Genomic DNA, 22,001 nt, shown 5'->3' on the forward strand with positions numbered 1-22,001 from the left:
ACTTATATCTAGAATAATCATCAGTAAAAGTGATGGAATATTCAAACCCTCCTCTTGCCTTAACGTTCATTGGACCACAGAGGTCTGAATGTACAAGTTCCAAGAGTTCCTTGGCTCTATGACCTTTTCCAATAAAAGATCTTTTAGTCATTTTTCCTTCAAGGCATGACTCATATATAGTAAAGAATTTTTTTCTAACTCGCATAGAAGTCCATTCTTAACCAATCTCTCAATTCTATTGAGATTTATGTTTCCTAATATTAGGTGCCATTGATGGCCATTTTCCTTATGAGAAATTTTAAGTCTTTTATTTTGAGTTACCGTAGTTTTAAACAGCTCAGTATTTAGAAGGGCTTTAGTTGCTAATTGTCTTAGCACATAAAGATTATCTTCCAGCTTACTAGAATAAATATTGATACTATTTTTGTAAATAAACACTTTTTTTTTACATTAAATGAAACAGAATATTTTTGTTCTAGTAAACACTTTACAGAAATTAAGTTTATCTTAAATTTAGGAACAACATATACATTTTCTAATAAAATATAACTATTCTGTAAAGTAAGTCGGAGTCCTCCCACTGTCGTAGTTGAGACGACATGCCCAGTTCCAACACGTGTCACCATCTCCTCAGCCTCCAATTGCCGCCTAGAACTATCCCAGAAATGAAGAACAAATATGGTTAGTAACGCTTGAATCAATTATCCAGGCTGAATCATCATTCTCCACTAAACAAGTTTTCAAAATAAGTAAATCACATTTACCTTGCTTGGCCTTCTACTTTTCTGCCAAGTATTTGGGATAATTCCTCTAGTGTCTCTCATGGTTGCAATGGAAATAGATTCCCTTTGCAGCTTTGGCCTTCTTACCCTTCTGGGTAGTAGTTGGTGGGTTAGCATTCCCCTTTCCACCTTTCTTCTTCTTCCACCTTTTGGTGCTGGAAGAAGAAATCACAGACTTAGTTTCAGAGGACGGTCCTTTGTAAAACATTTTAAAGGACATGGCAACATTTTCCTCACCCTTCTATTCCTTGGATTTCATCAAGGATTGGAATGTTTGTAGCTCGTTGAGCAAGGTGGTCAAGTTGTAGTCAATCCTATTCATAACCACATTGCTACGAAACTGCAGGAAACTTTCAGGTAAACATTCCATGATGAAGCTAACTGGACTGGCCTCATCGATGACAGACTCATTCATCTCCACCACGTTGAAGTGGACGATCATGTTGAGAACATGTTCTCTAACAGATGCCCCTTCTTACATACAGACATTGAAGATGTTTTTTAGAGTATCATTACTGAGTTATGCGGACGGTTGTCCAAACATCCCCCACAGGGACTCCATGATCTCACGAGCAATGATCATGGGCTCATGCTTCTTGGCCAAGACTTCAGAAAGGCTTCCTAATATATACGCTCGAGCCTTCTCATTTTCCCGTATCCAACGCTCATATGCCTCCCAAACGTTTTGAGAAACATTTTGAGCATGAACAAGAGGACAGTCCTTCATTAGGACAAATCTCAGGTTATCAATGATTAATATTATGTTGATTTTGTTTTTCCATGTAGCATAATTTTTTTCGATAAGTTTGTCAGCGGGTGTTGCAGAAGTCATCATGAAATTTGCTGAAACATATGATTTATTTATATTAGTATTCAAACATTACCTATTGGGAAAAACCGATCATATTTACAAAATAAGTTTAAAGCACCCTATGTGACATCTATTTTGCAATGATGTTTCAGTGAGGCAGGGTAAAAGCCACCGTAGTTTGATCAGGTACCCCTTCACTGAAATGAGACCATCTCAACCAATATTCAGAACAAATCCTTCTTATCATAAATATCAGTCACTGTTGTTCATTCCAGAAACTGTTAACTAGCTTAAAATTTTCTTGTAAGTGTAACCCCTCATTTTAGATTTCTAGAGTTCCGCCCGAATGAGCCAACCGTAGGGAAAAACCGATTGGTAAAAGAGTTTAATTAATTATTTAAGTACCATTAGAGTTTCAATCTACCGATCCATAAGGTCCCCTCTATAGCTCAATAGGGATTAATGAGAATTAATTTTGGGTTAATTTAAATTGTTCAAATTAATTGAGGAAATTAATTATATGTGATATAATTAATATAATTTATTTGATACATTATAACATAAAGTTTATTTGAGAGGAACTAAATATTTGAATATGATTCAAATATTAATTATGTGAATTGGATTCATATAATTAAATTTAGTATAAACGCGATTTATATTAAATACTCCAAATAATCGACAGAATTAAAACTATAAGTTATATTGTATTTGATACAATATAAAAGCTATAGGCTATGTGTTATATTTGATATAACATATAGTTTAATATATACTATATGATAAGATAGTTATTATATATATATATATATATATAAATTTATTAAATAATTTTTGTTTATTAAATTTAATTAATTGATTTTTTAAAAATTAATTTTGGAGGGAGTTGTAACTCCCTCCACCTATTTTCTCTCTTGATTGATCGTGGTTACGTGAAGTGGTTTTTCATCTTCTTAATAAAAGGTTCATTGAGAACAATCACTCTCTCTAGCTTTTCTGAAGAACTCACTGCAAAAGAAAATTGCTCTCTCAAATCTTTCTCCCTCTCCCAAAAGATTACAAAGCTCACTCCTGTAAATTCTCATTCTTTAGAGAGAATAACGAGGAAGATCTTGTGGTGGTGACCATTATGTTTTTCCTTGATTGTGATCAATTAATTTGGAGAAGAAGATTCATGAACGGTTCTTCAAGTGTATGTTATTTCTAACCCTAAATTTCTTCTTCAATTGGATGCTCTAATTTTTCTGAAAATTTACATAATCTTGTTCTGTGATTTTTTTGTATTCTATGAAAATTAAAAAATTGGGACGATCCCACTTCTGCAATAGAACTTCACCATTCCTTCAATTGGTATAAGAGCAAGGTTTTGGTCCCAATTTTTTTTCCCGAATTGTTTTTACAGATTTGGTGGGTTGCATTATACAAATTTTTCATATGATGAATGGGTTTGGATTGCGAATGGTTTGCAATTATGGATAATTTCGGGATTGGACCTTAGACCTTAGATTTATCGCTTTCTTTTACAAATTGGTTTGTAATGGCCCGATGTTTTGGGCATTTAATTGCAATGGAATCTGTGATTTAAATGTTTTGAGTCGTTTGTGATCATTTCAGTGAATTTTTAGAGAAAATGAGGCCCAAATCGAAGAAGGATCGATGGATTTCGCAATTGTACAGTGGCTACTATACAGTAGTGTTGCAATGCTGTGAATGGCAAATAGAAGAATTTTTCGTAGTGTTGCAACGCTTCGAGATGGAGTTTTTTTTTCGGTTCATGTGCGGTTCGACTCGATTTACATCTAGTTCGCATTCAGTTCGCTTGGTTCGAGCAGTTCGTTTTACGTGAGATCTCTAGTGAGACTGTCGAGTATAATTGATTGTGGTTGTGATCAATTAATCGAGCATCGAGTATTTACCTGAATACTATCGAGTATAATTGAGTAAGGTTGTCGAGTCATCGAGTAATTACTAAAAGGTCATCGAGTAAATGCTACTGAGTAATCGAGCATCGTGTATCGAGTAAAGGACCATCGAGCATTGAGTATCGAGTTAAAGACAAAATGCTCGCTTTTTGTTGCAAAAATTCGATGCGTCGCAACGCTCCTCACAGCGTTGCAACGCTACGGATTTAGACGCAATTCATCCCCTGCGCCTTGCGCAACCAAGCATCAGCGCAACGTTGCAACACCCAACGCTTCTTGGCTTTTCTACGATTTTGCATTGCAACGCTGGCCTTGATATCGAGACGCTATCCTTGCAACTATAAATAGTTTTCTTTCATTTTTGTTGAAAGAGGAAGCACGATTTCAATGGAGGCTGGAATTTCTCCCTGTATCAATTAGTCGCTATGGTAATTTTATTTCCTACCTAGGTTAGATTTTGATTTTTTTTTTTTTATTTGTAATCAATAACTTGTAATTCTTCATGAATTTGTCTATGGATTTATGAAGTAATTGAATCTTGTTTCTATTTCAAGAATTTGTCTATCTATTATGCACTTGGATTATATATCATGTTTATAAAATGAAATACGCATGTTTTACTGATATACTCACTTTTAGGTATATCAATTATATGACCTACTTTCACATCTTAATATTAAATATATAAACTTACTAATACACTTTGATAATATATCAGCTTATTGATATACTTGGGTTATTATATATGTAAATTTTTTTTTTTTTTAGTTAACATATCAATTATGTAACTCATACATTTGAATATTGTAAAATTTTGTTCCATTGGATCATCAATTATGTAACTCATACACTGGATCTCGGCAGTGACTGTTCCATTGAAATTGCAGGCGAAATTGATTGAAGTGGAGGTCATATATATATATATATATTTTTTTTTCTTCTTCTTTAAACACAAAGTTGAGGTAAGTTTATTAAATGGGATAATTTTGGAACAACGAAAAAAATGAAATATCAAAACAAAAAATTTCTACCTTTTCAAACGTAGGAGATTACAAAACCATATTCTTAAATTGCCACTCGATTCAAATTTTCTTAAAAATAGGTGATTTTTGTCGATACTTGTTTTAGAATTTTACTATGAACTCAAATGGGACTTTTAATATTAATATTATTGTTTTCAAAACTTATTAGAGAAATATTGTTGTTTTGAAACTTATTAGAGAAATATTGTTGATTTTGCTCACTCCTCTTCCCTTGATTTGCTTACTGCCCCTTCATAGCTCACTGCCCCCTCGTTGCCTTCGAAAATAAGCCTTCAAAATCATCTTCCTCTCCTCCCATTTCCATTTCCATTTCTCTTTTTGTATTTCATTTAATACAAATTATTCTCACACAACTATACTGGTTCATTACTCTACTAAATTTTTATTTTTTAAGAATAATTATAAATTTTATTTTTGTTCTTATATTATTATTTTTAATTTTTTTTTTTTTTTTTTTGTAGTTGTAATCAGATAACAAATAACAGGAAAAAAGGGTGAATGTTGTCACTTTGAAGGAAAAAAGAGAACTACCGTCGAATCTGTGAGTTGAATTTATGATATTTGAAAAGTTTAGTTTATTCTTATGATATTTGATTTATTTAATATTAACTTTGATGTTTATAGTGTTAAAATATTTAGTTTATTGTTATGTTTAAGAAGTTGATATTTATAGTTTAATACAAAATTATTGTGATAGTTAACAAGTTTAGTATAGTTTCAAAAGTTTAATATAGTTTGAAAATTTTAGTTTATTTGTATGAAAATTATTGTTGTTATGTTTATTGTGATAAGTTAATATTTTCTAGTATTAACTTTGAAAATATAGTTTAAAATAGTTGGAAAAAGTTTAATTTAATTTAATTTTTTATTTGTATTAAATTTGAAAAAATAGTTTAAAAAAGTTTACCTCATTTTAATTTGTCGTTATTTTTAAAAATAGTTATAAAAAGTTTAATTTATTATTATATTTAAAAATAGTTATAAAAAGTTTAATTTATTGTTATGTTTAAAAAGTTGATGTTCATAAAACTTAAAAAGTTTATGTTTATAAACTAAAAATTTTAATATTTTTTAATATACTTCTTGAATACTATCGCTACTGTGCACATCTGGATTCTGTAGGGTTGCCAGATTAGGATTTATTCAGTTGGACTGGCATCTGATAACAGCCTTGGTCGAGAGATGGAGGCCCGAGCCACATACATTTCATATGTCTGTTGGAAAGTGCATTATCACTCTACAAGACATAGAAGTGTTGTTGGGGTTACCTGTTGGCGATGAGCTGGTCATTAGAGTGATGTACGATGACTGGTCAGAAGTTTGTCAATTGTATCTCGGTGCGACCCCACCTACCTATGGTTAGGAACACAATTTCGTGAGCTCACAGATGATGCAGACGAGGAAACCGTCATAAGATATGCGCAGCATATATACTACAAATGATGGGTGGAAGTCTGTTTTCAGATAAATCAAGTCATTTTGTTCACTTGATGTTCCTATCACTGTTAGCTAACGTCCATGATGTGGGGCGGTATTCGTGGGGTGGAGCATGTTTGGCATGGTTGTATAGACAACTATGCAAACCAACAAGACCTGAGGTTCGAGAGATAGCTGGGCCTCTCATACTTTTGCAACTATGGGCTTGGGAGCGATTTCCAACAATGGCTCCACAGCTACAACATGTTAATGACGCTCAGTTAGTTGGATGAGTCTACGGTTCTCGGTATATTGTTTTAATTTAATTTAATTTTTATATCACTGATCTAATTAATTTAAATTCTAAATTATCAATTCAAAAATTTAGGTGGAGAGACAAATTTTGTGTGACTAGGACAACCACACATGTAGTTAGCCAGTATAGATACATGTTTGATCTGCTTCAACCTGAACAGGTACATTACACGGAACCTAATTGATTATTTTATACACATTTTTATTGTATTTGTCTTTAATATTCTCTAATATAATATTTTGTGTTTCAGGTTATTTGGGAGCCGTACAAAATTATTATACATACTTTGCCTAATTTTTGTACTAACGGTCAAAACATATGGCGGACGATGAGTCCTCTCATATGTTTTCACATTGGTGAGTGACATCTTCCTGTGATGAGACAATTTGATTTTCAGCAGGATGTCTCATTGCCTTATAATACTGAATCCTGCATGATATTGACCTAAGGACTGAAGATTGGTCCGAAAAAGTTGCACATTTGGTAGTGCGATGACATTATCGTGCAAGGTTTATTGTAGTGGGGTTTTTCTTGAATAGTTTGACACAGATGTCACTCCATAATATATTCATTGGTATAATAATATCACAAAGCGCTACGTCACTCGTCCGGGAGCAGCTGTGGGTCATCTGGTAATGAACGAATATTATCTAATTATTTTTAATTTAAACTTATTTTAAATATTGTCTAATTGTTTTATAATTTTCAGAGATCGAATAACAGTAGACTCCGTGAGGTTGCGAATGATCCGAACTAGGTTCTTGCTATATGTAGTGACAACCAAAGCTATATGGAGGAAATTCATTATATGTACGATATACCTATTGTTCCTCCACTAACTCCTAGACATAGAGGACCTGTTTGGGAAGAGGATGAGTTTGATGAGGTTGCACATAATGTGGAAGATTTGCCCCCTATGATGCAGACGCAGAGTCAAACTGATCATGTTAGTCTGATGATGATGATGCCAATATTTGGTTCAGGACATTATGACTCAGAGTCTGGTCCTTTGTCTTCATACGTACATGGACATGATCAGGGTCGTAGAGAGCATAATGAATATTTATATTATGAAGCGCCTGTAGAGGTACCAGAGCAACATTAAGAAGAACCCGAGCAACCTCAAGTTCGAAGTGACGACGACAAACAGCTCGAAATCGACAATGTCCGCCTTGTGAGACACATTGATTTTTGTAATTATTTTTATATAAATGAGATATTTAATTTACATTTTTTTTTTATTTTTATGAGATATTATTTTTTTTAATTTATTCTTTTTAGAGTTTAAATAAAATAATAAAATATTTTTAGAAATTGTTTTTATAAAATGGAAAATAAAAAAAAAAAGAAAGGAAGAAAGAAAGAAGAAGGTGGAATGTGTAATAATTAAAAAAGAAAAAAAAGGAAAATTTGTACGGATGACCCAAAAATTGAAGTGTACTGAGCTCTCTATCAAAATCTCGCTATCTCGCTCTCGCTCAAAATCTCGCTCTCGCTCAAAATCTCGCTCTCTCAAAATCTCGCTCTCTCTCAAAATCTCACTCTCTCAAACTCTCGCTCTCTCTCAAAATCTCACTCTCTCTCTTATTGACCTCTTTTTTACCCTCTCCCAATACAAAATTATTTTTAACACATCAAATAATTATGAGTGTTATGACGAATTTGATTGGGAAGTTCAGTGGCAAAAAGAAGGAGATTCATTAGCTCGTTAGGGACCTTATGAAAATTTAGAAATACGATCTTTTGATCGAGGAAGGTCTTCGGAATGATAATTAAACAGGCTCAAAATAATAATGTTTCAAAAAGCGAAAGGGCAAGGTCGAGGGTTGAAAATTCGACCTACTTTGGTCGAATTTTGAACCCTCGAGTTATTAAAAAAAATAAATAATATTTTTACAAATAGTTTGAAAACAACAATATTTTCCTAAATAGTTTCTAAAAGAATAATATCCTTTTAATTTTCCCAACTCAAATGACTCTAGTAAGAAAATATGAAAATCATTGTAAACAAAATTATAGGAAAACAAACACGATTTTTAAAAATACTACTTACACCTTTGATTTTATTTTTGTAACATACTTACACATTTGATTTTATTTTTGTAACATTGTAGGAATATTTCTAAATTTCAAGAAAACCTTTGAAACCTCGGGAAAAAGTAATTTTTAAAATTTTATTTTAGAATTTGACCATAAATTCAAATGACTCTAGTCTTAAAATATGAGAACTAGTAAGAAAAAATGGTAAGAAAGCCAACATAATTTTTTAAAAATTGAATTGTTATCTAGCAAAATCTTAATTAATTGGAGTTAGCAATAAGCCATTATTAAAAAGGAGAAAAATAAAATAAAATAAAATAAAAAAAGCAAACAAGCAAGCCTAATCTTATAATTTTTCTATCAAACATATATTTTTAGTTTATTCAAAAGAATATATTAAATTCCCTTTCTTAAGAAAACAAAAGAATATATTAAACTAAACTTGGCTATCTCAATTTTATTTAATTGTATTAGCTTAAGAATTGGGGCATATATCTTTTGGCATAAGCCTTTTTCTAAAGGTAATATATGTTCAATGCATCCAATGCCTTCCCTGATCTCCTTTTGATTCTTCCCTCACTTTATTATTAATTTTTATTTTTGTTCTTTTGAACTATTTGTTTATTAAGAACTAGATGGTTAATTATTCGATTTTTAGACCTCATTTGATAATCATTTCAGTTTTTGTTTTGTATTTTAAAGAATTAAGTCTAATTCCTTCACATTTCTTATAATGATTTATATGTTTCTTGAATAAATGGTTGAATTCTTAGCCAAATTCTAAAAATAGAAACACGTTTTTAAAACCTAGTTTTTTAGTTTTTAAACTTGGTTTGATTTTTTAAATCATCACTAAAAAGTAGATAACAAAAAAAAAAAAAAAAAAATTAAAGATAGAAGTAGTGTCTATAAACTTAATTTTCAAAAATAAAAAACCAAAAACCAAATTGTTACCAAACGGAGTTTTAATTTTTGGTTTTTGAAACTTAAGTCTATATAAATATATTCATTCCACTCCTAAATTATTTACTTTGTTATCAATTTTTTATCAATATTTTAAAAAATCAAGCCCAAATTAAAATATAAAATAAAAAGTAGTTTTTAAAAATTTATTTTCGTTTTGAAATTTGCTGAGAATTCAACACTTTTATTTAAAGAAAATGCAAATCATTCAAAGAAAATGACTTAGTTTTCAAACATTCAAATAAAATAAAATAAAATGGTTATCGAAAATTATGAACTTAGTTTTAATTTGATTCTCCACTATTAAAAATTATATCTTTTGAATAAAGTAGTTGGTTGAATATGTATCATAATGTTTTGTGGCCAAGTTTCTAAATAGTTTTTTTAAATGAATTATGTTGCGATGACATTATATTATAGTAATGTGCATGTAGACATGTGACAAGTCATATGGGTTGGAAACCTATAACTCTGGATTAATTTCGGGTAAAACCCATATGACTATATTTATATAGACTTAATTTAGTAGCGAGCCATCAAGGATCGGGTTCTTTCGTCCTTGAGATGCACCCAGCGCACCTGGCACTACCAAGGAACCCGATCCTTGATGGCTCGTTACTCGTTCCTTATTGACTCATCACATGATCCTCGATGCACGACCACTTAATACACAAATGCATGGTCACTCGATATATGCATCGACACGTGTATACTTGATCATAGCCACATCAGAATCGATACTCGATTAATGTATACTCGATCATTTTGAATTGTCCGTGCCGTTAGAGGACCTGCTCTATAGTTAATGCTCATGTACGAACATACAAAAATTGAGAAATTTTCTGAGAAATTCTCACTATTCTTTCAAATCAATTTCTTGAAATGTGAAGTAATTATTTTTATTAACTAAGAACAAGTAGAACTAAAACAAAAGAGAAAATCGAGCTCACTTTCCCTCCAAAAAACCCACTTCACAAAACTTATTTTTCTTTATAGAAACCAAGTTATAAAAGCATTCAGATCATTTCACTACATTGTCTCACACCTCAAGTAAGTAAATGTGCCAGCTTTTTCCTCATTTTTTGCTCACATTTTTTACTTTTCTGATGTTGTGCGAGAAATAAGAATGTAGCAAAGAGAACGAGTGAGTGTGAGTCTGTGAGTATGCATTGAGACATGTGAGTAGCTCCCAGTGGAGTAAGTATGAGTGGAGAGAAAGCTATGAAATAATAGACATTGAGTTAAGAATATTGAGTATCGAGTAGCGAAAAGCGAGTAATGAGGATCGAGTATAGTGAGTATTTAACAATAACTAATTTTCCTAACTACTCACTTTGTGTATTGTTGTTCTTGAAAGATGGAGAAATATATATTCTTATGTTATGGTGGTACATGGGACGACACAAAAAAACGTTATACGGGAGGCTGTTTGAATGGTTTGCTAGTTTCAAGTACATTAATATATAATGAGCTGGTAAATCTAGTATATGAGACCATGCAAGTTAGTTCGACAGAGTTCAAGATTATAATAAGGGTGACATATAAGATGGATATTGATTCTCCTCCAGTATGCTTAATGGACGATGCTGATGTTAAATTTCTCCTTTCAAAGTAGGACCGTATTAGACTGCAGGTATTTGTAAATCTTGAGAAAATTGAAGAAATTCATCGCGAGGCAACATTTGATTTCCCAGAGAGAGAAGACCAACCCATGTTTGGAGTAGATGTCAATGAGCATGATGTTTGTCCATCAGGTGTCTTATTGAAAAATGACAACATCGATGTTAATATAATGAACATATTTCATTTGAATGTGACAATAAAAGAGGTTGGGATGTATGTAAATGAGAATGTGATGATAGAAGAGGAAGAGGCTGGAATGAAGAACAACCAACCTAGGTTGTTTCAGGCAGTGATGATAGAAGAGGAAGAGGCTGGGAATGAAGAACAACCAACCTAGGTTGTTTCAGGCAGTGATCCTTTTGTTGTGAATGAGAACAACGAACTCAAATCTGTCAAATGATTTTGGCTATTTTGTTCGGAGTGTACCCCGTCAAAATTCATGCAATGTGCCATCTAGTAGTAATGTCAGAACAGGGGGCTTGATCATGCATCTAAAGTCATCCATAGGATTGATGGATACCATTGAAGTAGATCAAATTTTCTTCAACAAGAATAATGTGAAGATGAGGTTAACAATGTTGGCTATTAAGAACAATTTTGAGCCGGGGGTTAAAAAATCGAATAAAAATTTGTATAGTGTTTGTTGTTTACACCCGAGTTATAAGTGGGTCCTTCGAGCAATTAAAATGGACGAATGTGATATTTTTAAGATCACAAAATACATGCCCAGTCACACATGCTCGATTGAAGTATTGAATCATGACCACAGGCAAGCCAGCACATTCGTTATTGGTCACTTAATCAAGGACAAGTTCAACATTGGTCGAGGGGGAAAAACCGCACCATATTATTGAGGATATGTGACATCAGTACGGTGTCAATATTAGTTATGACAAGGCATGATGTGCAAGAGAAACTGCTTTTGCTCTTGCAAAAGAGATGCTAGAGGAATCATATTTTGTCTTGCATGCATTTGGTGAGGCTTTGAAGATAGAAAATCTTGGAAATATATTTGAGATTGAGCTTGAATAATAAAAATATTTCAAATACATGTTCATGACACTAGGTGCAAGTTTAAGAGGTTTAAAGAGCTGTCGACCCGTGATCATTGTAGATGGTACTCATCTAAAGGGTAAGTACAAGGGAATAATGCTAGTTGGTGTTGTAATGGATGGTAATAACCAACTATACCCACTGGCATATGTAATTTTTTATAGTGAGAACGACTGAGCTTTGAAGTGGTTTATGACAAACCTTAAAACAGTAATTGGAGAATGCCCTAACCTCGTATTTGTCTCAGATCGTAGATAGAGTATAGCTGATTTCATTGATGTCATATTCCTCAATTCTTACTACGAACTTTATACCTTGTATTTGAAAAGGAATATGGAGAAATACTTCAAGGACAAGTCCCTTAGAAAATTATTTCACAATGCTTGCAAAGCATATCGAGAATCAGAGTTCAAGTGCCATTGAGTCCAAATAGTGAACTACGACATTGATTTCCTTGCTAGATATTTGGAAAATATTGATATTCAGCGATGGACATAGTGTTACCAGTTTGAGAATCGATATGATAACATGACCAGCACTAGATAATATTACGTACCCGACACAAGGACTGTAATAGGCTGGTGATTTTTGTATGCCGGCCTGAAGGACACTCTTTGGTCTATGTCATGGAGTGATGTACAAATTCTCACACCTCTCATGGGCTTTAAATGGGATGTTTTTTGTTGTAGTGACACTTGTTCATCAACTGGGGGCACATGCTCGTCAATAGGGAGCTTGTGAGACTCATTATGAGAAGGGTGAGTCTCACGCTCGTCAGTATGGAGCTCGTGAGACTGATGCTCATCGAGTTCTGACTTGTGGGATCGATGCTCGTGACTCTCGTAATCACTGGAGTGACTATGAGCATCTTCATTATGGTGTGATCTATGTGTCTTTGAGGAGCTCATCTCAGCACCAATACATTTGTATACAGGTCATTCATCAACCCTAGTGTCCTTAAACCGCCTCTCCTTATCCGGCATGATCAGTGGTGTGAGTGTGATCCTTGTCTGTACAAAACGACGATTTTTTTTTAAAGTTATATGTGGCATTCACCTTAAATCCGAGTAAATATTGATGTAATACACTAACCTCTCTGGACTCAAACACGTCTTGCTGTATTATTCTGGTCGGCAATGAGTATGTACACTCCCACCTTAGGAATTGAGGTATGATATGTCTATTCAGTCAGGTTGCAACTTTCTAGCAACCGTTTATATGATCTCGTATGCCCACACCTACCATCATTCATATACAATTATGAAACAATAATAAATAGTAAGTGCTATTGTAACTAAAATAAGTAGATCCCGTATGGCCAATGAATACCCATAGTTTGATTCTGTATGGCCAATGAATGGGTATTACCTAGAATGCATGAGGTAACCCCAGTAGGTTGTACTTGACAATGTAGTCTTTATTGTTCTTGGACCTTTCCTTTGTAGTTATTTTCCTTACCACTTAGTCCTCTTTGTAGTCCAAGTAACGCCCTCTCCCATAGCATGTTTTCCAATCTATGGAATTTAAGTAATCTAAGTCCTCCACATCAATTAATAAGGTCTTATGGACATTGGCCTTCATCTTCTCCCTTTCCATCATACCCAATTTAGTGTAATAGATTAGTGTCACTTTCACAGCATCCATGTCGTTCTCAAACTCCATCTCCTTGTATACTGTCTCTAAGATACCAATGTGAATGTCCTCGCAAAATCATTCTTGAAGTACCTACTACCCAGTGATCCAAGTGTTTCATTCGTCCTCATAACTGTTGGATTAGGTGATCGCCACAATCTCATCATCAATAGGAAGTCCTCTTTGGAGAATGTAACAATCGTACCACTCAAATCGAAGGGCATGGCACCCTTCCTATTGTCTACAACCTCCCTCAATAGAATGTAGTGGACTAATGGACTATCAAAGATAATGTTCATGCCCACGAATCGCCCAAATACCGTCTTCTTGAAGAGGGCAAGCTGAGTGAGAGTAAACTTCTCTTTCACTATCTTGTTAGTCGTCCCAATGTGAGAGGATAAACTGGTCGCTTGGCCTGAGAAATGATCCTAGAGAGGAATCTTGAATTGTCTAGCCATACTGCACAGGATAACAAAAGACACAAGAAAGTAAGCATTTTTCTTTTACCCGATACTCGATACACGATTGCTCGATACTTGATACACGATACATGCTACATAGTGTCCCTTACTCGCTACATTATATATGACTAGATGGTCAATAATTGAGCATTCTGTTTGATTTTCTACCTTCATGACTTATCCTACTCAAACCCTAAACTCTAGACGGTCCGAAATACCAAAAATATGAAAATCGAAACGAAAAAAAATTTGAGCTCCAACCAAACATGAAAGATATGAAAACCGTATTGGCCAAGTATCGAGGAACATTGTTGAAAACCAACAATATATTTTCCGAGTTTCATATTAATTATATAAGGATTTTTCTTAAATATCATTTATTACGTTATCTCTCATCAATAAGTTTTGAAAATATTTAATTTTTCTTATTATCATTATTTCTAGATTTTGTCTTTGTGTTTGTTATTTATTAATTTTGGTTGATAATCATTTAATGCAAGATATTTCAAATTAATGCTTTGTTTATTTAAGAGATTTTGTTTATCTTCTTTCATATTTTCTTAGCTAAAAATCGATCATCTCCATTAAGATCTGAAGTACATGTCAAGTATACCGATAATATATAGGAAAATGTAAATATTCATCGAAAATATCATGATTTATTTTTTGTGTGTTTACAAATATACTGAAAAATGTAAATATGCATCGCATATATTATTCAGTATATAAAGTGATATATTGTATAAATGATCTTGTTCATGCACTTATCAAACATACTCTTGTTTATTTCTAGAGAATTCAAATATATAGTGTTGTATATATCAAATACACATTTTTTTTTATTTTGAAGCTTCTCATTGATTCTTGCTTTCATTTATGAAGGCAACTGATAACTACTGAAAGGTGCTATCTTATTCTACTTAATTCTGGCTTGTTCTATAATTTTACTATTCATTCTATGATTTTGTAGGTATCGAACATCTAGAGAGTAGAATTGAATGTTCGAGTTGAAATCAGACTAAAATGAACCAAAATGGCACTCCGAGAGCAACAACTAAGGAAAAGATGAAAAATTACCAAAATGCTCCTAGGGGAGTGCAGCACAGCACTGTGCATGACACCAAAACCAAAAGTTGAGCAAAGAAGAGAGTGTCGCAGCACTGATCAGCAGTGCAACACGATGTGAGAGACTGAAAGGTCAATTTTCAAGTAGTGTTGTAGTGCTACGATCTTTGATGAATGCAGAATGGACGCATGCGTGCAAGAGTGCCGTCACACTGCCCCAAGCACCGCAATACTCTACAATGTTTATAAATACTTCTTTTTTCGAATTAGGTCAAGGGATCTCGGGATTGTAGCCTCTAACTCGTCTTTTCCTCTGTATTTTTTGTTCCCAATTTCATTTTACTTGTAATTTTGTTTTCTAAACTTATGATTTGATCTTGGTACACCATGATCGGCTAAGGTAAGTCTTTTTTTTTTGCCTTAGGGTAGGATTAAAAACTCATTTATCTTGGTTGGGAGACTTGTTATTTACTGTTGCTTGCTGAATTTTTTTCGTTTCTTAAATGTGACTTTCTGAGCATTGAATTAGTGTATGAACTGGACATTCTTCATTCATTCATTGTTGGGCTAGAGAAAAATACATTTATGTGCGTTAACTTCAAAAAGGGCAAGGGTTAAAGCATACTTGTATGTGAATTTTAGGTTGTGCATGATTAATCTATTTCAAGAAAGAAAACGATTAATAACATAGGTTACTCAAGTTGTTGATTGTCTTAGTTTAGTCCCCTTACTTAATACGGGTGTTTAATAATTGACTAGGACGCTATTGAAACCAATTAATTGAGCATCTAGACTAATTAAGAAACTAAATAATGAATTAGGGCATTTAGCTTTGATCTTCTAGGCAAGCGGACTAAGGATAAAATCAACGAGCATTGCATCTTTAGAGTTCTATGATCAACCAACTAAATAGGTAGAATCCAAATTCCTTAGGCTAGGCTTTTAATCAATTCGATTCTCAATTTCAATTCCACTCTTTTGTTTATGCAATTAGATTCTCACCTTTAATTTTCTTCCAATCACAAATCAACTCAAAACCCCCGTTGTGACCATAGAAATCAAGTTTTAAGTTAAAGTTGTTCTAGGGTCCTTGTGGAGATGATTTGTCCATACTTGTTACAAGCTTGAAAGAGTGGTTAAATTTTATTTGTTTTAAGTATCGGCAAACCTCGAACAACAAAAAATTTTAAATTTTTTGAGAAACTATTCTTATTTCTGTAGGTTTTGAAAAGAAAACCATTTTGATATGTTCATAACCATAGGAAACTTCCCTTACAAGCTTCTTTTTATTGTATTAATATTATTAAATATATTAAAAAAACTAATGGTAAGGAGACCTGAAAAGGTAAATTGGGCTAGACTTTTCGGATAAAGTAATAATCTATTAGCTACTCACATAAAAAATAGGAAAGTTTAGATAATTGTATAATTAAATATATTTATTTAGGCTAACGTGCCTATATAGACTAATGTGGTAGTCATTTCTGAGTTGATTCTTAGGATTTAACAACTCGATTTTTACTTTTATTTTTCTTAATCTTCGTGATATGTTTATTTATATATTATTTTAATTTTCAATTTTCAATTTTGCAATATGTAGTTTATATTTTATTTGAATTTTGAATTTTGAATTTTATAATGTGTTATGAATGATCTTAAATCGAAGGATGTAATTGAAATAAAGTAGGAAAAGAAGCAACAAAGGCAAGAAGATGACAAAGTTCGAGCCAAAAAATAACATCCTAGGCCCATTTTGGACTTAGGGAAGAGGATTAGCTAAGGTCAGGACCAAATCAACGTGGCCTCGACCTAGCAAAATAATTGATTGGGCATGTTTCGTGTATGCTCCGACACAAAGCATCACCCTAGAGCCAAAATTGGCCTAGGGGAGGCGCTATGCTTCGATCAAACACAAAATGGGACAGGCCCCTTGGTCTAGTGAGATGAAGAACTATACCAAATCTACTAAAAAATTCCATCGAGACAATCTAGGTCAACCATTCTTATAAATAAATCATTATAGCTCCAGGAAAAGTAAGTCCATTCTCAATTGACAAACTCTTAACTTGCTACACTTATTCGTTCTCTAACTTAAACATTAGAGTGATGGTCAATACATTGATGTGCAAGTCTTCCTATTTTGTATGTCATTCTCTTTTCCTATCAAAAAATTTATCGTTGTTTCCATGTGAAGATTGGGTGTGTTTTACCCTGTTCGAATTTTGATATATCAACAATATATACATTATTTATTATTTTAATTTTGAATTTAAACTTTGAAATATATATATACTTACATATTATTTTAATTTTTAGTAGACTTGAATCCAATTTTGTTCACTAAGCATACATTTAACTCCACTATAATATCTTACAACCATGACATTGGTAGAGAAATATAATTGTATTATATTGATATGAGTTGATATCATTTAAGATAAATTACACTAGTGAGAAACAATAATGTAGCTCAAATTTGGACAATATTTTAATGATAGAAATAATGGTATTATTGTTGTTAATCTTGCATGAGGACTTATGTATATGAAATAATTAATGTAAGTTGTTGAGTATTATTTTTCATATATATTTTAATGATGCGTGTAATATATATTTTTATATTATGAACATTAAAAAAATATAGTTATCAAACAAATTTTTATTTTTATTTTTTTTCAAAAAACAGAAAATGAAAAATAGAAAGCATGAAATGAAAATGTTATCAAATGGAGCCTAAATTGTCGTTTAAGCTAAACTTAATCTATAATTTCCTTATCATTCACAATTTTTTACTCATAGAAATTAGCAGGAGATCCAACAATTAAATTTAACAAAATACTTTCTACTTTAAAGACTATTTTAGTGCATGTGTTGAAGCGATTTAAAGTAAAAAAATAATTTTTATCATGTTTAAAATCATTATAAAATACGTTTTTTAAAAACTTAGAATTGTTATTAATTACTTATATTTTCATAGGTCTAATCTCCAGCCGATCGAGGTTTGTCTCAATGATCGACCTTTTTTGTCTGCAGGAAGAAAACAAATACTTTTGGTTCGAGGAGGTCTGGACTCATTACAAGGACTGTGAAAATGCAATTCATCAAAGCTGGAGATCCACAAATGTCACTATCTTGTGTTGTGTCTCATTGAAAGCATCAAGCATACGACCAATACTCTTAATCATTGGGGTTATTCTAAGGAAGGACACTAAAAGCATAAAGTTAAGGAGGCCAACGACTGCAATCATCAACTGCTTAGCGGCGAGTATGATGGGGAGATTATAGGTCGTCTGAAACTAGAAGAGCAACGGCTAGATCACATTCTTCTTGAGGAAGAGTGACTTAAATGGGGCGACAAAAACACGAATTGGTTCCAAAGTGCCAGAGCCCAATGGTCTCCCAACTTTGTTTTATTAGAAAATTTGGCATGTGGTTGGGTGACATGTCATTGCCGCTTACCTTAGTTGTCTCACCAATGGCTCTTTTCCTAAACATTTCAATCACACTTCGATCATCCTTATCCAAAAAGGAAAAGAGGCTAGACTGGTAATTGATTCCCGTCCTATAGAATTGTGTAATGTGTGCTACAAAATTATTTCGAAAGTTTTAGTAAACAGGCTTAAGATAATTCTTGATCAAATTATCTATGTGAATCAAAGTGCTTTTATTCCTGGTCTCCTGATTGCTTACAATATTATTGTTGCTTTTGAATGCTTACATCATATGAAGATTTCCTCTAATAGGAATGATTTTGCATCTTTAAAATTAGATATGAGTAAAGCTTATGATAGGGTTGAATGACATATTCCTATGTAATCTTATGAAGCAGATGGGGATTAGTGGTATGTGGGTTCATTTGATTAACTTATGAATAAGTTTTGTGTCTTTCCTACTTCTTATGAATGGTGAACATATAAAAACTTTCAAGCTCACTAGAGGTTTAAGACAAGGAGACCCTCTATCCCCTTATCTTTTTCTTCTTTGTGCTAAAGATTTAACTAGCCTCCTCTATAAAGTTAAATTAATTTGACATCTGGTTTATGTGTTACTTGTTTTGCTCCTACCATTTCCAACCTCTTTTTTGCAGACGACAATCTTATTTTACTTAAAGTTGTGGCATCTGAGTTTTTTGAGATTATTAGGATTCTAAATGTATATGAAAAGATCTCAGGGAAGATTATCAACTATGATAAGTAGCTTTTGGCCCCCAAATTCATGTTGCAACAACAACAATCTATTTATCCTCATTACTGTTAAATTGATACATGATCATGGGAAGTATATGGGTGTCTCTTCTTCCTTATCGAAAAAAAATCGGGTATCTTTATCATACATTAAGGAAAAAATGTTTAAAACTTTGCAAGGTTGGAAGGGGGCTTATGTCTGAAAGTTAGCAGTTGCTCAAGCCATTCCAGCTTATACTCTCACTTGTGTGAAACTGTCCCTGGGATCTTGCCACGAACACAACTGACAAATTTATGGTGAGATGGTTATGAAAAAGGCAAGAAAATCCAATGGCTTAGTTGGAAGCGTATGTCATCCTCCGAGGAAAAAGGTGGCTTAGGATTTTGTGACATTCAACTTTTCAACTAAGCTTTGTTGGTTAAACACTCTTGGCATATCCTTGAAAGACATCATTCTCTTATCACTTGAACCCTTGAGGTTAAATATTTTTTCAGTAAATATTTTCTCAATGTAGGTTTGGGTTATCTACCTTCCTATATTTGTTGAAGTATTTTATGGGTCACGAGTTTGCCCTTAGAGGTGATTGATGGTGGATTGGGGATGATCAATCGATTGATATCTATTCTGATTGTTCCATCATTAGAGAATCCATATTTAGACTTCCTTTATTGTCTCGTCCTCTTATTGTGACGATGGTGGATAGTCTTATCTGTGAGGGGCATTAGAATCAAGCTCTAATTTTTGAGTTATTCTGTCCGAAAGATGTTGAGATCATCAAAAGTATTTCCCTCTATTCTTCACCTCACCCAGATAGCTTTCTCTAGGATTGTAATAAAAAAGGAATCTACTTGGTTAAAAGTGGGTACATGTTGGTTGAGACATTGTCTTTAGAAGCTTCTCTTTCTTTATCTCTGATAGTAAAAAGGTTTGGAAATTGTTGTGGGATCTTACTATCCTGCAAAAGAAGAAAAATTTCTTGTGGCGTGCTTCTCTCAACTCTCTCCTAACATGTAGTGTTCTTGCTAGTCGGTCATCATTGTTTGTGAGGATTGTCCATTATGCCATCGTGCTTCTAAGTCTAGTATCCATGTTCTTTGGTTTTTCAAGGGAAGTAAACACGTTTGGTCTTAGCTTTAGTCTCCCAATTTTCCCCTTTTTGACATGTGCTATTCTGACGTCTTTTCTCTCTTTTGTAGGACCTATGAGATTTTGACTCCAGTGGATATCAAGATCTTCTCGCTCATTGGTTCTACAATATGGCGCCGACACAACCTTATTGTTTTTTATTAGCATACCTCTCCTAAGTTTAACCCTATTCAGTGGGCATTGAACTTACTCGAATCTCTTGACGATCAGGGTATTCGTTCACAACTTTTTGGCCCTCCTTCGATCCCTGAGGATGCTAGCCATTGGTTTGCCCCTCCCCACCGTTCCTTCAAGGTGAATTATGATGTGACGTTCCTTTATGGTGAGGTGGAGATCGGAACAATTGTTCGTGACTCAAAGAGAGAGGTTATGTCGACCATGAAAAGACATTTTACCATGACTCGATTTGTTGATCTTGCTAAGGAAAATGTCATGTTTGAAGGTCTTTCCAAAGCTCTTAAAGCTAACATCTCCTCTCTCTAGGCTTAAACTGATTTATGAATCGCTTGGAACCTTTTGAAGGTCTCATCAGGTGTTTGTTGGCTCAATTCGTGATCTTTATCACTATGGTTCTGTTATTAGATTCTTATTGGTTAATCGCAAGAACTATATTGCTCATGATTTCGTTGTCCATACTCAAAGTTGTGTTTTTGAGCAATCTGACTTGAAAACATTTCTTCTTTGTGGAATTATGCTCTTTCTTTTGTCCATAATTTTGCATTGGTTTGTTTTGTTTCCTTCAATTGTACTCAACAAAATCTTAAAAGTAATTTAATATTAAATTTTGCAATTTCATATCATTAAAATTAATTTGGAAGGATTTAAAATATACTTCATATTGATTGTGAAAATGAAAAAATGATTTTAACCGTTTTAGAATCACTTCCGAACATGCTCTTTAGATTTCTTTAAACTCATATACTACAATGAATTTACGATGAACTTAAAAGCCTATTTCCTTATATTATCTTGATTTGTTTTCATTCATTGTTTATTTATAACGAACATATTTGGATTATATGACTTGGAAAATATAAGTTTTGAAAACTAACCCTTACATGTTTTTAGTGTCTTACATATTCCGTATTTGCCATCAAACACATGGTGTAAGAACTGAGTGAAAACATAGAATAAAATTTTGTTTTTCATTAAATTCCCCCTTTTCAATTTTATGTTTATAGATCACTAACAAAAATACACATTTTTTTTTTAGGGTTTGTTACTTCCTTTTACAGGTGCCTTTATGATTAATGATCCAAGCATACAATTATATGAAATCTGACCTTCTGCTTTTATATAGTATTGCGTTAGGGATGATCATCTTTATCGTAGTCTAATGTGATGGTCATCTCTATCATATCTCTATTTTCATTTCATACTTTCGTGCACACAACAATCAATCAACTTACATTACATAATATAAAAATTTTAATGAGTGGATAGAATTCAAAAAAAGAAAATGGTCCTATAAGAGAAGAAAACTCGAAATACAGAACAAAGTAGGTGCTAAATTTAAAACCAATAAAAGATTTTTTTGTCTTTT

At 32.9% G+C, this 22,001-nt stretch overlaps 1 long non-coding RNA gene and 1 pseudogene across 2 annotated transcripts; both read left to right on the plus strand.

Moving 5' to 3' along the window:
* Positions 1–11,253, plus strand: part of LOC150035077 (uncharacterized) — a 37,960-nt pseudogene extending 26,707 nt beyond the window's left edge.
* Positions 11,254–18,140: 6,887 nt separating this feature from the next.
* Positions 18,141–21,076, plus strand: LOC150035078 (uncharacterized). 2 transcript variants are annotated; one of them, XR_016530856.1, is made up of 2 exons: positions 18,141–19,682; positions 20,509–21,076. It is a non-coding gene; the product is annotated as an uncharacterized LOC150035078 (long non-coding RNA). The 2 variants fall into 2 exon arrangements; XR_016530857.1 differs by having other exon boundaries at positions 18,141–18,673.
* The last annotated feature ends 925 nt before the right edge of the window (positions 21,077–22,001 follow it).

This window comes from Benincasa hispida, chromosome 7 (assembly GCF_027475165.1).
Source record: "Benincasa hispida cultivar pf3 chromosome 7, pf3_genome.v1.1, whole genome shotgun sequence".
Classification (NCBI taxonomy): Eukaryota; Viridiplantae; Streptophyta; class Magnoliopsida; order Cucurbitales; family Cucurbitaceae; genus Benincasa; species Benincasa hispida.